This window comes from Anguilla rostrata, chromosome 2, assembly GCF_018555375.3.
Source record: "Anguilla rostrata isolate EN2019 chromosome 2, ASM1855537v3, whole genome shotgun sequence".
Lineage (NCBI taxonomy): Eukaryota > Metazoa > Chordata > Actinopteri > Anguilliformes > Anguillidae > Anguilla > Anguilla rostrata.
In genome coordinates this window covers 7,970,230-7,985,170 of record NC_057934.1, presented here as the reverse complement: position 1 = coordinate 7,985,170, position 14,941 = coordinate 7,970,230, and the positions used below count along the sequence as shown (strand labels likewise).

The following is a 14,941-nucleotide window of genomic DNA, read 5'->3' as shown; positions in this document are numbered from 1 at the left end:
CTGGTCAGGCTCATAGTACTGTAAGGTTATGAGCAGCCTGGTCAGGCTCATAGTACTGTAAGGTTATGAGCAGCTGGTCAGTCAATATGAGTTAGAGCAGCCTGGTCAGGCTCATAGTACGAAGGTTATGAGCAGCCTGGTCAGGTTCACAGTACTGTAAGGTTATGAGCAGCCTGGTCAGCCATAGTACTGTAAGGTTATGAGCAGCTGGTCAGTTAGGCTGTAAGGTTATGAGCGGTCTGGTCAGGCTCATAGTACCGTAAGGTTATAATGAGGCTAGTACCGAATTTTGAGACTGTCAGGCTCATACGTACAGTATGACAGCTGGTCAGGCTCATAGTACTGTAGTTATGACAGCCTGGTCAGGCTCTAGTCTTAGGTGACCTGGGCAGCATAGAGTAAGTTATGAGCAGCCTGGTCAGGCTAGTGCTAGGTTTGGCACCGGTCAGCTCATAGTACTGTAAGGTTATGAGCACTGCGCTACGTACTGAGGTAGAGAGGCTCGTATATCAAACTCTGCAAGTATGACAGCTGTAAGCCAATCAACCCAATGGCCAATCAAATATGGTTATGAACCTGAAAAGACAACATAAACCCACGTATCCCATTGAAAGCTAACCTACATTGTATGAACCTGCAACCTGTTTATGTAGTACAAAAGAATTAAGAATAATTTAGTAGAATGGGGCTGTTTTGTAGGTATTTTTACTGCAGTGATTGCTTGACATTATGAGGGGAAGTCTTTCATTGAACTTGTATTGAGCTCCAATATTTCCAACTATGGTCATGGGTATCTCAATTGTATTGCCGAAGGCAAAAGGCTAGAATCCCCCAGAAACCTGGAGATGAATTTTACATTTCACACATCACAGACATAAGTGGGAGGGGATAAAGCTAATAATTAATTAATTATTCAGAGGAATAGGGCGTAGCATATCAGAAATTCCCTTTGATGGACTCGCGAAATCAGATCTGTACATTCATAGCATGCACAATAACGCTTGCAAATTTTACAAATGGGCATAGGCTGCAGTTTCATTGGTACTTAACCCTTTGAAGACTGGGTTTTTTGGAATGTTTTTTTTTCTCTCCAAAATTCTAAGTTAGTGTTCTAGAACTCAATTTCTTTCAATCACCAGCAGTGATTGTTACATCAGCGTTAGAATGTTCAGTTAATAACATTCTAATCACATATACAGTATGTGATCTCAGTCCAAGTTACTCAGCGTTGCAGCTGCCATAGCAACTTGACTGAATTCATGGCTGACGTGACAAATATCTGGAAATAGCTGGGACAATATCAGCGTTGGCAGAAGAGTGTTGTGGCCTTCCAGTTCAAAAGTTGTTTTACATACTCAGATAAAGAATGATGAGTGGTCAGCTCTTGAAAAACTAGGGATGGCTGCCTAGTTTTTTAAAGCAGGTCTAATATAAAATATTTTTTAAAACAGTTTGTATGAAAATCCTGAGGCTATTTATAACCAATTTGATAACCAATACCCCAAAACACATCCTCTCTGTAGCCTTGAAAATTAATGACTTTAATCATAAGAGTGGGTTTGGCTTAACCATTTAATTAACCTCAGCTGAGTGGTAGACCATAATTAAATAATGTCTTATTTTTAATTGTGTATTATTAATTGTGTGGGAACTACTTTTACCATTGACTGGTACTCAGCCAGTTGAAAGAGGGCCTTGTTGTCATTTGTATGCTTTAATACAGTAAAACCGACCACTCATGTTAAATTTATCCCAACACACACGTACATGCACACACACACACACACACACACACACATAAACTTTTACAAATGCATAAAAAATTGACTTGGCATTCACACTCACACAAAGATAGCTGAAGAACCCCCTCAGAAAATAAAATATTTGGTTTAATCAAAAATAGTAAACAGAAGTCAGAAGTGGGATGTCACGTAAAATATACAGTGCATCCAGGAGCCCATTTATCACCTTTATAGCCTTTTCAGAAAAAAAAAAATAGGAGGCATTCTTAGGGTTTCTCACTGAGTAATGACGAGACGTGAAAGCTTTGAGAATATTTGTGTAAAATAAATAAGTGTGAACATGTGCATTGAGATGGTGCCGATGGAAAAAAAAATCGCTTTCAAGTTTCTGGCTCTGGGGCAGGAATGGTGATCATTTCCTTTGTAATTCCGGGAGGTCCCGACACCTGCCCCTCAGCTATGACATAACAGTACATGATCCTCAAATCCTGCTTCGCGATTGGCTCACGTACCAGAACGTGTCCTATCAGTGACAGGCCTTTTGGGGGGTATAGAGAGCTAGCGGGGGCGGAAAAGAAATCTAACAAACATTGTTTACAGGATTTAAAAGTGAAGTAAAAAAGCCGTACTGCTATTCCATCGCCTTTGAGGAATTTGTCTTTGGCTCTCTTTGGCTTTGTGACCACGCATTGAGATGAAACATCTCCCGAGGCAAGTGGGAAATAGCCGGTTGCCTCTTCAGTCGCATAATCACTTATCTACAGTCGATATGCTTGGTTTGTGCGGCATTACGGCAGTTTGTTCAGGTTGCCACGGACGCAACCCGGAAGGCGGGGATAATCGCCTTCAGAGGCTCGGGATTTGCCGGAAGGGTTTCGCCCCCTGCTCTCGTCCAATCGGAGGCTCGGAACGCCTGCGTCTGATATTCGGGGGGGGGGGGGGGTGCTGCTCTTCGATTTGGGGGGGATCCGCTGATGGTGGCCTGTGGCCTTGACATGCGGAAAGCAGAGATTCTTCTCTTACTGAGCGGCATTTGTCCTTTGATTGGCATCTGGATTGATTTCACACACCGTTACCAAATCGTACTACATGTTTTTATATGATGAATTTTGCAAAGCATTTGTGATAATGTGCTATACAGCAAACCCCTACAAAAGCAAACATATGGTAATGGGGAAAATCTCTTTGGTGGAACAAACAGAAAGAAACCTTAGAGAGGAACCAGACTCGATATGGGGGAGCCCGTCCTCCACACTGAAGGGATCAGGGCTTGGGTTGATAGTGATCAACATGGCCTATCGATCGATATTCAATTAATTGATGAGGCATTCATTCAAGCTGAATGCACCTGTGAGTAGTACAACGTTGACACGTTGACATGCAAAACACATTTAATGTCGATTGTCAGTTGGGTTCAAGTGATTAAATTTAACAAGCTGTTGATTCCTCTTCACCCTGCGTGTAAAGTGGTAGCGCTACCTGCATGCATAAACATTGCTGAATACTTATGTTTATGACAAAGACATGACAGTTTGACTTCATGGCACTATGGGTTCTACTTCACGAAAAATAATTTAGGCAGGCAGTTTTTCTTTTTTTTTTTTTTACTTTTCACCACATCCGAAGTACAGACGTTTGAAGGAATCGTCAGCTTGAAGTAGAAATTCACTCTAAACGGAGGCCTGAACAATCAGAAACAGATTAAGATTTACAGCTTGAGACAGTTGCCAAACGAAAGGCTCTACTTGAAAACTTTTCCCTGCTGGCCGGTCATTTTGCAGGGTGGACAAAGATATTTCTGCACACATCAGGCCCAAGTGAATATAAGTGCATTGAGTTCACACAGGTGATCATTGTCCTGGGACACTGGCTAGTAGCCAAAACCTGCAAAATACAAAAGCAGGCACAATTGCTGGGTCAGTAAATTGGTTAACGCGTTTTTTTGTGCTCGCTGTATAATCAAGTCTCTGCTGTTGCATACATTTCAGATTCTGGTAGACTACTGCCACTACAACATGTATTCAATCAACATTTTTCCTTAACTTACCTTGTAGGTAAACACAAGCGTTGCACAAACGTTGCATTTGTGCAAGTTTGTTTTGGTTGATCGCTGAACTCGCCAAACAGCGTTTGTGAAGAGAAAGGATGCTTCTTGCATTCAATTTTTTAGACAAAGATAAAGATAAGTGTTCATTGAATCCATGCCCATCACAGGGGTGACATTTCTCCAATGAGGATCTTGCATAATTAGTAAGGCCATTACATCCATCAGTTTAGAAAGCATACAACAATCACCTGAGGGCATTAAGGTCAATTGGTCCAATTTCTTCGACCCGAAGAAGGCAAGTAGTATGGGTTAAGCAAGCTCTGCAACAATTCACCGACAGATTTATTTTAGCATATTCAATACCCATCTTCACAGTTTCAAATGTGTACATTCACCAGATGCGTTTAGCCAATCGACTTGCAAAAGGTACATCACAAAAAGGTTCATGCTGCGCGGCCAGATGCAAGTCTTGTGCACATGCACACAAGCACAATACCATACATTACTGAAACACGCATGTATCACCTCCTCATTTACCACCAGTCAGATACACATCACTAAAGCATTTGTGCCTCCAAGGCACTGACTGACTCACTGACTGACCTCTTGTTTGTGCTCTAGGGAAAACAAAGACTTTGATCAAGATGATCAAGAAAATCAAGTTTCCTCCAAATTAGATTAACTCCAAAGTCATTATAAAGTACCGTGTTTTCGTTTACTTCCTTTTCATTTCTGTCACTGTTGTATTCTATGTATCATTGTTTGCCTGCCTTCATGTGGGCGGTAAATAAACTGAACGGAAATAGAAAGGTCAAAGTAGACTGCTCCAATCGTAGCAATAGAATATTACAGACCGACTTTGACACAGTGTTAATGCCCCCCCTGTATTGTTCGAGCAGGATGAGGACCGAATGACTTGCTGTACGCGTTCAGTCAGCAGTCCGAGGCGCGACGAGGCGGTCGATATTTTAGGAATTTATGCGCATTTTTGAGCCGAGCTGAATCGATACGAACCTGGGCAGAGGGGGTTACCGCCGAGCACTGAGTTACCGTCGAACAAACCGCTCGGAGTGCCGCACAGGACGGTCCCCTAAACCGAAATTTCATCTGAACAATAACAGAATGTGTGCGAGGAGAATCATGTCCAGCTGTATGCTACATGACCTGACATAGTGCATCTACTGGGAGGACAAAATCACAGTCGATGAGTTTGTCCTCACAATAGATGTACACCCACTTTCAATATTTATTGAATGTGGATGTACTTTCTTTTTCATGTCACTGTATACAGAAATGAGCATAGGAACTTTTATGAATTTTCTTATGAAACACACACACACAGATGCCAGTGCTTCATACATGAGTATGAGATTGCTAAATAATTACTACTGAAAATATCCTGCAAAATATAACCAAACAATTACAATCATTTCCATTTATTTTAACACCTCTATAGGAAAAAGGGAAACTTAAATATGATCACCTATCACTTTACAGTACTGTTAACGCTCTCTACGACTCAAACTATTCAAACTATAATAGAGTTTTAATAGACCAAAATGCAGTTCAACTGAGTGATGCCACTTAGTTCATGTACTATCCCGACAGCATTCATGCGTGCAGTTGTTTTCGCTGCAGAAAGTGTTTGGGCAGGATGATGGGGGTTTAATGTGCAACCATTTGCAGTTGCAATTACAGAAAGCCATAGTGTCATTACCCATCATGCCCTCTTAGCCATGAACCCAAAATGTTCCAAATGAGAAAAACTAGTGAAAGGTTATACGCTGCTTCCATTACTGGGTATGGGGAGAAAAATGAGCATGACCACGGAACAGATTTCCTTCCACTCCTGATTCAAATGCCTCCAAATTTCAACTACAATAAGAAAAAATATATTTCTTGGCTGTTTATTGGCTTCAGGTTTTCTCCATATTTTATATTTAAAAACCACTTTCTCTCTGGCAATAACTTTGGAAAAGGCCACAAAAGCAACATTGACCAGCCCTGGAGTCAAATAAACTTAACGTTACAAATGGTTGTGAGAATCAATGCACATACATGAAACTGCATGGCCGTGCGTGTGTGCATTTGTTTTTGCATTTGCATTGGTGTTTGTGTGTGTTGTGTGTATATGTATATGTGTGTGTGTGTGTGTGTGTGTGTGTGTGTGTGTGTTTTTTTGTGTGTGTGTTTTTTCTTGTGTTTGTGTGTGTGTGACTGTGTGCATCTGTTTTTGTGTGTTTCCTTCTTGTGTGTGTGTGCATGCGTGTGTGCGAATTTGTTTTTGTGAGTGCGTTTGTTTTTGTGTGTGTCTGTGTGAGAGTGTGGGTGTGTGTGTGAGTGTGTCTGTGGGTGAGTGTGTGAGTGTGAGTGTCTGTGGGTGAGTGTGAGTGTGTATTATTTCATTGTTTGAGCAGCTGGAGATGAAACTTCCGACGGAAGCAAAATGCTGAAGTCTAAGCAAAGGGATAATAAAATAACCTCAAAGTCAGCTCTGGAATTTATGAGCTTACAAATGTCACACACAAAAACCTGTTATGTCCAGCTCTCCATCTGTTGATATTTCCCTCCGGTAATAACTTCACTTCAGATGTGATTGGTGTGGCTGTAAAATATATATTTATTTTAAAATTGCCATAACTTGCCAGTACACTCCAAAAAGTAATTCTTAATTGATATTAATAATATTAATGACCTTAAATTCACAATAAACTTTTGTTTTTATTTTTAAGACAAATTTTCAAATCTAGAGAAATCACTTAATATTACATTCCTGGTTTTAATAAATGTTATAAATGTTTTCTTACCCCTGTGGCAGATGATTTTTTCTTTTTGGTAATTTCTCAACTCATGCTTATTTGTTTTCATAAGAATTTTTAGCAGTGAAAAATCAACCCAGATCCCAGACTCTATAAACACTATACTGCCTTCTGTGACAGATAGCTAGGTCTCTACTAGCAATTAGGGCAAGTCATCTGGGTAGCAACACAAGACCATAACACAGAATGATGAAATCAGGCCATTCAGTTAGTCTTGGTAAGTATCTATGCTCTTTCATGTTGAGCACTTACTTGAGTACACCTTACTCTTTAAACTCATTGATAAAATTGTATGAGGATGTAAACAAGATGGACCTGCCTAGCTCATTAGCTTCAAGGACAAAACCCTGTGCTGTTCCCCTGGCCTGGAATATGGCAGAGAATTAGCCAGGCAACGGTACTTTAGGTTTATTTTTACCCTCAACGAGTTGCAATTGATTTAGCCTAATGGACTGAAGGTAAGGGCATTTTGAGTGGATCCATTCCACTCTGGAACGCATGGTGGTGCGTGAGGGTTAATCGCATGAAAAAAACTCCAGTTGGGTAGAGTGTCTACGGGGAATGTGTGTGGTTCGAACTGAGGAAATAAGAGTTAAAAAAACAAACAAACAAAAAAAACAAATACAGAAGAGTCCAGAGGAGAGAAACCTCCAGATAGGACTTAAGGAAAAATTTGGGCGGAGTGAGATGCCATTAGAGCATCAGTAAGTCTTTCTGCTCATGCTTCTGCGTGGATCGACCGTGGGTCTCACAGACTCATTACATCTTTGGCTTTTTATCCCTAATGATTGATCCCTCTCTCTCCTCTCTGTGATGGTATCTGGCCTCATTACGGCTCTCCGGATGGCTCCCGGGCGGGCCAAAGCTTTGTTAGCCGCGACGGAAGCTGGGGAAAGGCGGGCGGAGGGCTGGAACTGCTGTTGAGCTGCAATAAGAAGGACTGGTGCTACAAAGAGGGCTCTTGTCTATCATTTGCGCATTTTAAAACATTGAACTTTACCCTGAATTAATGGCTTTCATTGGAACCAGTGGGTACGGTGGTACATTGGCCTTCTAATGTCCGGAAACAAATGAAAATTTTTTTTTAAATCCTGAAAAACTGTTTTTGATGTGAAATTTTTTTTAGCATTTTTCTGCTTTGGAGAAAAGTGCTTGTTTGCGTGTTTCGCCAAAACAAGACAAACAAATAAAAACAATTATAATTAGAAGGGCTACGGAACTGGCATATGAATTATTATTCTGCAAACAGTGTAACACACACACACACACTCCATTACAATCTTTTTTTTCTAACAATACATTTCATAGAATCTAATAATTATCAAAGGAAAATCGTGCTCTTTTGAAAAAAGTACATGGGCAGGGGACATGCCATTCTTATTATTTTTTAATTCCACTTAATCAGTTGTTTTTATTTAATCACAGTTGTTTTTCCTAACCAAGCATATGGATTGCACCTAGAGCATATGGATTTCACATTTTGTTTGCTGGAAAAGGGAGATAATGATGGTTCTCCAGCAATAATAAAAAAATAAAATAAAATAAAGTATAGAAAGAAAGTATTTCAAGTCTGAGGTTGTTCACGGTAGCATTAAAATAAAATGAACATCCCAGATGGTGTTTTGCAAAGAAACTACTCCTGCCTGCCAAACAGGACTGTCGGTAGTTGGGTGAAAGGTCGTGATGATTGCAAGGGTCCACAGCTTGCAGGGGTGCACAGCTTAAAAAATTCAATTTATTTTATTAAAAAAGGGGGGCCAGAGCGATATTATTATCGAGGAGGCCCTGCTGCCAAATGTCATTATCTTGAAATCTGCAGCACCACCTACGCGTAAACACCATTATGTCTGCCGAAAAACCACCGACTCCCGCAAACAGAGCTGGATATTTTATCATGTGTTTTGGCACATTTCGTCCTCCAACACTGCAGAAGATAATGGGTGTTTGAGTCCCGGTTTGCCACTCTGCTGGGTAGTCAGTGCGGTCCGTTCTATTCCTGGAGTGCCGGGGTGTAAACACATTTTTTCCTTCCAACAATTACCCCTGGCTCAATAAGCAAATTAGCCTCACGCATCAAAAGCGGTTTCGCTCGTTAAGAAACGTTCACATTCAATTAAATTCAGTTTTATTTTTCGCAGAACTTCAGAGACGCCGTCGCGAAGGCGCTTTCGCGGAAAAGCTTCGACGCGGAAAAAAAATGCGCGCGGGCGCGAGCACGCGTCAGCTCACATAAACAACGAGGTTGATCACCGCGAATTAAGCGGAAAAGCTGCCGTAAAAGTCCAGAAATGAAACAACCTGTTCTCACCCTGCACGGCTAATTGGTACCAGGCATGGGAGGGATCCACTGACAGTGTGATTGTACTTGTTTCTTAGGCCGTGTCCAAATCGGCGCACTTGCCTACTATTGAGTATACTGTAGTCGTCGAGTACACTGGAAGAGAAAATTCTCGAGTCAGCATATTTTTCTATAAATGTTATGTACTTAAAATCTCAGGATGATATACTTATTTCCAGGGGGTTTCTCTGAGTATATTAGGAATTCAACGTTCAGGAATTCAACGACCATTTTTTTGATTCTCTTTAATATCATGTGCAGCTTTGTTTTAAAAACGAGACGTTTTCTTACAGCAACAACAACGAAAACAACGACAACATCGGCAACACAACATCGACACATGAGCGTGGCCGCGAGCTGAAAACGTCTTAAGCCACTCCCACAATACAGTTGGAAATCAACATGGAGGATATTTTTCACATTAATGTCCATTGCATGCTAAATATGTGCACTAAACAGTACGCAGTATGGTAGGTAGACAGCACATACTTTCAGGTCACAGTAGGTAGGAGGCTGATAGGGATGCAGCCATTGAGTAGGTGGCCCACTCCATCCCTGCAGGGCTATGCAAGCACTCAGCTGTCACCAGTTACACTGGACAAGTCAGCTAATTAGCTGAACACGCTCGTGTTGGTTTAACCGCAGAAGTTTCATGTTGGGACACCGGAACAGTTGTCAGCTCTCATTCTTAATAAGCTAATCAATAATGTAGCAGGAATTTCTGTTACCGAATGATTGGGCTTCCTAAATAATTAAGGGCTGATGTTGGCAGGAAACCCAGAAACAGACACAACCCTCGGTGCCCACCCCCGGCGTAGGTGCTCCTCTTGTCAGTGGGACAGCTGTAATTGTGAATCACGTCGCTGTTGCCTGGAAGACAAAAAAAAAAAGGAACCTTCTGGAACTTTTCCCAGCCTTTCCCAAGCTACTGCATGTCACCAGTCGGTAATGGAAAAGGTCCAATCATAGCGTTCGTTTTTACGGTTAGTCAGAGAGATGGCCCGAAAAGTTCATCCAAAGCGTGTGCCCCCTCCCCACCCCACCCCACCCCACCCCACAACTACTCTGCTGATGGCTATAAATCCATCACCGCAACATGAACCCCGTTGCTTTCAACAGAGCCAAAGTCCATTAGAAAGCCGTGGCGAATTCACCATGCTACGCTAAAACCGATCGCTTTTACTCGGGGTACACAAAACCGACCCGCAAAAGACACCGTGCGCACTCGGGAAATTGATTTTTGGATTGAAAAGCGGTGTCGTGATTTTTTTTTAGCGGGTCGCAATACCTCAGGAGGGAGACGGCTTAATCGCGTGCAGGGTACGAAGAGTACGCGCATAAATAGCACTCTGCCAAATTACTGACAAAATAAAAAACACTAGCGTTTATGAGGTCAAGCGTTTATGAGATCTAAACTTTATGTGCTGAGTGAGCGCTGGCTTTCACGAGGCAAGTAACACGCAAAATAAATTAAATCTTCAGTCACAGCTTGATTCTAATGGACTTGTCGCCAGTAATGTTCATTATCTCCGAGTTCAAGGTTACTTGAATGATTTCTACCCTTCCATGGACAGAAATGCAGAGGAAAAAAGACTCAAATGTAGCACATTTTTTGAGTCACAAGCAAAAACCAATAAATCTGAAGAACAGTGAAAACATACAGGGGACAACATGCCTTAACTGGATGAAAAGGCAAAGAAGGTGCAAAGCACTGACTGCAGGACTGTTAATCAAACCTGGGTCAAATAATTGTTTTTTAATAATCTAATCCCAGACAATCTGATAATATAGACACCAGTAAAATCCTGGCAGATTACTGACATTGTCAGTAAAATTTCAGCAAAATTTCAATTTCAGCAAAATTTCAATTTCAGCAAAATTTCATCAGAATTTGGAACAGCAGTCTTTTGGTAAATTTTACATTTTAGCGTCAGGTTTTGTTAAATTCTCAGGGCACCTGCAGGATTTATTTTATTTTATTTTTTAATTGAAAGAGTACTAGTATTTCAAATAATTATTTGCCCCAGGTCTGGTGTTAAGGCATGACATTAGCCAGTGACCGCTGCTGGGACCATATGCTGGATGGCTGAAAAGGTGCTTCCCAGTGCTGGCTATTCATTTCTGAGTCACCATTGGTCCATCTGTCACTGATGACATGTCCTTCCTCTACAGAAGCTGATAAAAAGGTTACAAGGTCAGTGCAAACAGAGCTCGTTCACATGAGTCCAAGAGGGAACAAATGCCTTCTGGGTTGACCGAGCACCAAAAATCTGTTCTGTATCTCCCTGTAGTACTGTTGGAGCGAGATTCAAGATGTCTTCCGTCAGACATTGGATCCCAGATGTAGGTGTGCTGATTTTAGCAACCTTAGCGTTAGTGACGCCTCACTCCCCTGACCATCACCCGTCAGGAGATCAGCCTAGCCAAACATGACCTATCACGTCCATTCACCTTTCCTATCCTCAGCAGTCAGTGCCACACAAAGCAATCTGTCCCCCCTCTACTCTCTGGCAATAATTTCCCTTTCATATGCAGTGCAAGCAGTCCACAGTTGTGGCAAATATAACCGTCCGGTTTTGCAAATTGATGAACCGAACCAGCATACTGGTGATGCTCGGAGTGTTAGAGATCCACAAATGACTGATTGTTGGGAAATGCCTTTTCATTGCTTAACCACATATGTGGTTATGATTGCCTATCCTGGGTTAAAGGCTCCTTAGCATTGGCAGTATGTAGCACAGGCAGCTGATGAGCTAGGCAATAAATGAGGCAGAAATCCCAGCATTAAGCCAATCAGTGCTCTAATCCAATTTTGCTTTAATTGATTAACGAGTGCCAATTACTCGAGTAATCAGTGCGCACTGACAGGTAATTCCCTTCCTCATAATTGCATTTCTTGAGGTACTTTTTTTAAACCCAACCCCCACCCCCACCCCCTCTCCACTCAACTCCCCTTCCCTTCCATTCAGAACACATTTTAGTTTAGAAATAAGAGAGATGTAATCAATACAATCAGGACAACGATGACGTTTCTAACACGGAAATGTAAGTCGCACTTAAGGGTGACAAGTGGGTTCTCCAGACAAGACGCTTATCATCTCCAGTGACAGTGACAGCACCCCCCCACCCCACCCTCCCCCCAAAGAAACCCCAATGGAGAGCACTGGAGTGCTTGGCATGCAGCCTTGTGCACAGGTGCACCCCTCTACACTCCCCCCTTCCCTCAGTTTCTCCCGCTGTCTGAGTACGGAATCTTTTCCTTAGCGATTGGCGTGACGCCGCCGCCGTGTGTTGGTGCCGGTTTGTAATTCCCCTCACACGCATCCCTGTGATTGGTGCAGCAGGTTGTTTTTTTTTGTTTTGTTTTGTTTTGAGAGCGATGATATGAGGGTTTGTCCAGGAGCTCGAGGAACTGTGGAGGGAGGGGGGTGGTGAATATGGTGTATGTGTGGTGTGTAGTGTGTAGTGTGTGTGGTGTGTAGGGTGTATGTGGTGTGTGTGGTGTGTGTGTGTGTGTGTAGTGTGTATGTTTGGTGTGTAGGGCGTGTAGTGTGTATGTGTGAGTGTGCGTGTGTGTCTACCTCATAGCAGAACGTGAAGGCAGGTAAACAAATAATATCCTGCAAGTTGACCAAACAACTGCTCTCAATTCAATTTATTTTTATAAGAAAACACAAATTGAAGACAAACACATTTGTTCTTTAGTATCTTCTCTGTATTATTAAGTGCCACAACAGTATATATATATATAACCTCTCTACCTTTGGGGGGGTCAAATGTGATAGTGTCCCAGAAAGCTTCATGATGGCAGTGGCCTTATCCCAGTCGGTTTTGGGTAGGGAGTTCACACACCATCACCCTGCTGAGACAGAGCCCTGGGAAGGAACATTAAGCCCTTTAAAAGATGGTCCTCCTTCAGCAAACCAAGGTTTCCCAGCATGCCTAAATGAGCACAGCCACACAACCTTGGCTTGTACTTGAATATAAACGTGGAGGTCAGAAAGGAAAATTAATAAATGAAGGAAAAGCCACATTTCCTTTGAGCCCTCAGTTCCCATCTCTTTTGAAAGTACTGCAACACAATAAACAGCACACTGTTCAAAGGCATAACTGCGGCTCACTCCAGGTGTCAGAGATGTTTAGCCTAACCTCTATGCACTAATGCTGGAGAAAGACTAGGGAATTTCAAACATGCTTATTTTTTCCCAAATGTATTCGAGCAGGTTTAGAATCAACCCTACATATCACAATTATATGAGAGGTGTGAAGGTCAGTGACAACTGGGAAGTGACATTTCTGTGTACGTGGCACGTCTGCATTGTTAGGACCTACCTGCAGTGAGGGCTATAGCGCTGCTGTGCACTGGAGCCCCTTCCTTAAATGACAGCTTTCAAGTGCTGCTAATTTAAGAGTTGTCTGGTCAGACATTTACATTGCCCCAAAAAAATAAAATAAAAAATTAGCTTAAATAAAGTTTAGAATCGGTAAAATCAAAAGATTCTACTTCGTTGGTACACTCCTCCATTAGCCGATTTCATCATTCGGCGACCATAAAGCAGAACTGATGTACCTGAGGAACACAAACAGCTACAAATTAACGTCACGCAATCTCGCATTCCTGGTTTGTATTAGAATGTGCTCCAATTTATGGCAGAAATGCCTTTCTGCATGATCGATAGACATAAATTAATACAATTTCTCCCACCAAGGTCTGTTTGCCTGTGAAATTAAAATGTGAAAGGATGCTAGTTTATATCGAAGAAATGATGAAATTAGCTGATATTTGAATATAAATATAAGAACACCTGCGTCCTGACTTAAATAAAAAAGCAGCCAAGATAATGCCATTATCTCTCCTTTTGCCAAGTGATGCATCACACCTTTTAACAATGAACAATTTGCATTAATTTAGCACATTAAATTCTAAGTAATACCTTAAGGTAAATTACAGCTGTATAAACAGTGGTAATTGAAGTTGAAATCTGGCTCATTCTAAGGGAATATAATGCATGTTAGAATTTACTGCAGGAGAAGAATTAGTTACATATATTCAACCTGTCATACAGCACAAATGATTTTTAATTACTAGCCAATTAGTGAAGTTTGCCAGAAAGCGTCTTTGTGACAGTTCTCTGCAAAAAGCGCCACACAAATGTAATTGAATTGAAAAAGATTGTCATGTTTTCAGAAGACAGTGGAACATCCCAACTACACGCAAAAAGTTGTTTATATTTTAAATGGTAAATGGACTGCATTTATATAGCCCTTTTATCCAAAACGCTTTAAAATTGATGCCTCTAATTCACCCATTCACACACACACACACACACTCGCACACCAATGGTGAAAGGCTGCCATGCAAGGTACCAATCAGCTCGTTGGGAGCAATTAGGGGTTAGGCGTCTTGCTCAGGGACACTTCGACACGCCCATGGCAGGGGATCGAACCGGCAACCCTCCGACTGCCAGACAACTGCTCTTACCTCCTGAGCCATGTTAAATATTTTAAAAATATTTTAAAATAAAGGAGGAGCCACATGAGGAGTAGCCTAATTAAAGGAGGATTCTAAAAGACACTGAAGTGTCCTCCTGAGAAAAAAATAAATAAAACAAGAGCTTTTCTCAGTTTTTTGTTTCACTGGAATCTGTCTTTCATAATATGCATGCTATTTGAAATTTTCTTCAATCTCAGTGCAACACACTCTTTTCATTCAGTTACCAGGCAGCGAGTTACAAAGAGCCTCTAACAGACCTTCCATGCGCAAAGTCATTCTCAGCCAAACAAGACAACAAGAAGTGAAGGAGTTATAAGACCTGTGGTTAATTAAGCACAGCTGAGCCAAATCAAACCAGATCCACCCAATCAGCTTCCACCAGCAAGCAAGAGGCTCCTCCCACCTTCCCAGACTTCGAGAAGACCCGCTGTCTTCGGGAAAAAACTGAAATCAGAAACCGCCCAGCAGTGTAAAATCAACTATGACAAAGTACCTAATCAA

General features: G+C 41.7%; 1 long non-coding RNA gene across 2 annotated transcripts; it reads right to left on the bottom strand.

Annotated features, from left to right (window-relative positions):
* Positions 1 to 11,900: 11,900 nt before the first annotated feature.
* Positions 11,901 to 14,691, bottom strand: LOC135249472 (uncharacterized). Of its 2 annotated transcripts, XR_010328691.1 has the most exons (4): positions 13,881 to 14,691; positions 13,279 to 13,516; positions 12,700 to 12,821; positions 11,901 to 12,349 (listed from the first exon to the last, which is right to left on the bottom strand). It is a non-coding gene; the product is annotated as an uncharacterized LOC135249472 (long non-coding RNA). The 2 variants fall into 2 exon arrangements; XR_010328690.1 differs by lacking the exon at positions 13,881 to 14,691 and having other exon boundaries at positions 13,279 to 13,857.
* Between the last annotated feature and the right edge of the window lie 250 nt (positions 14,692 to 14,941).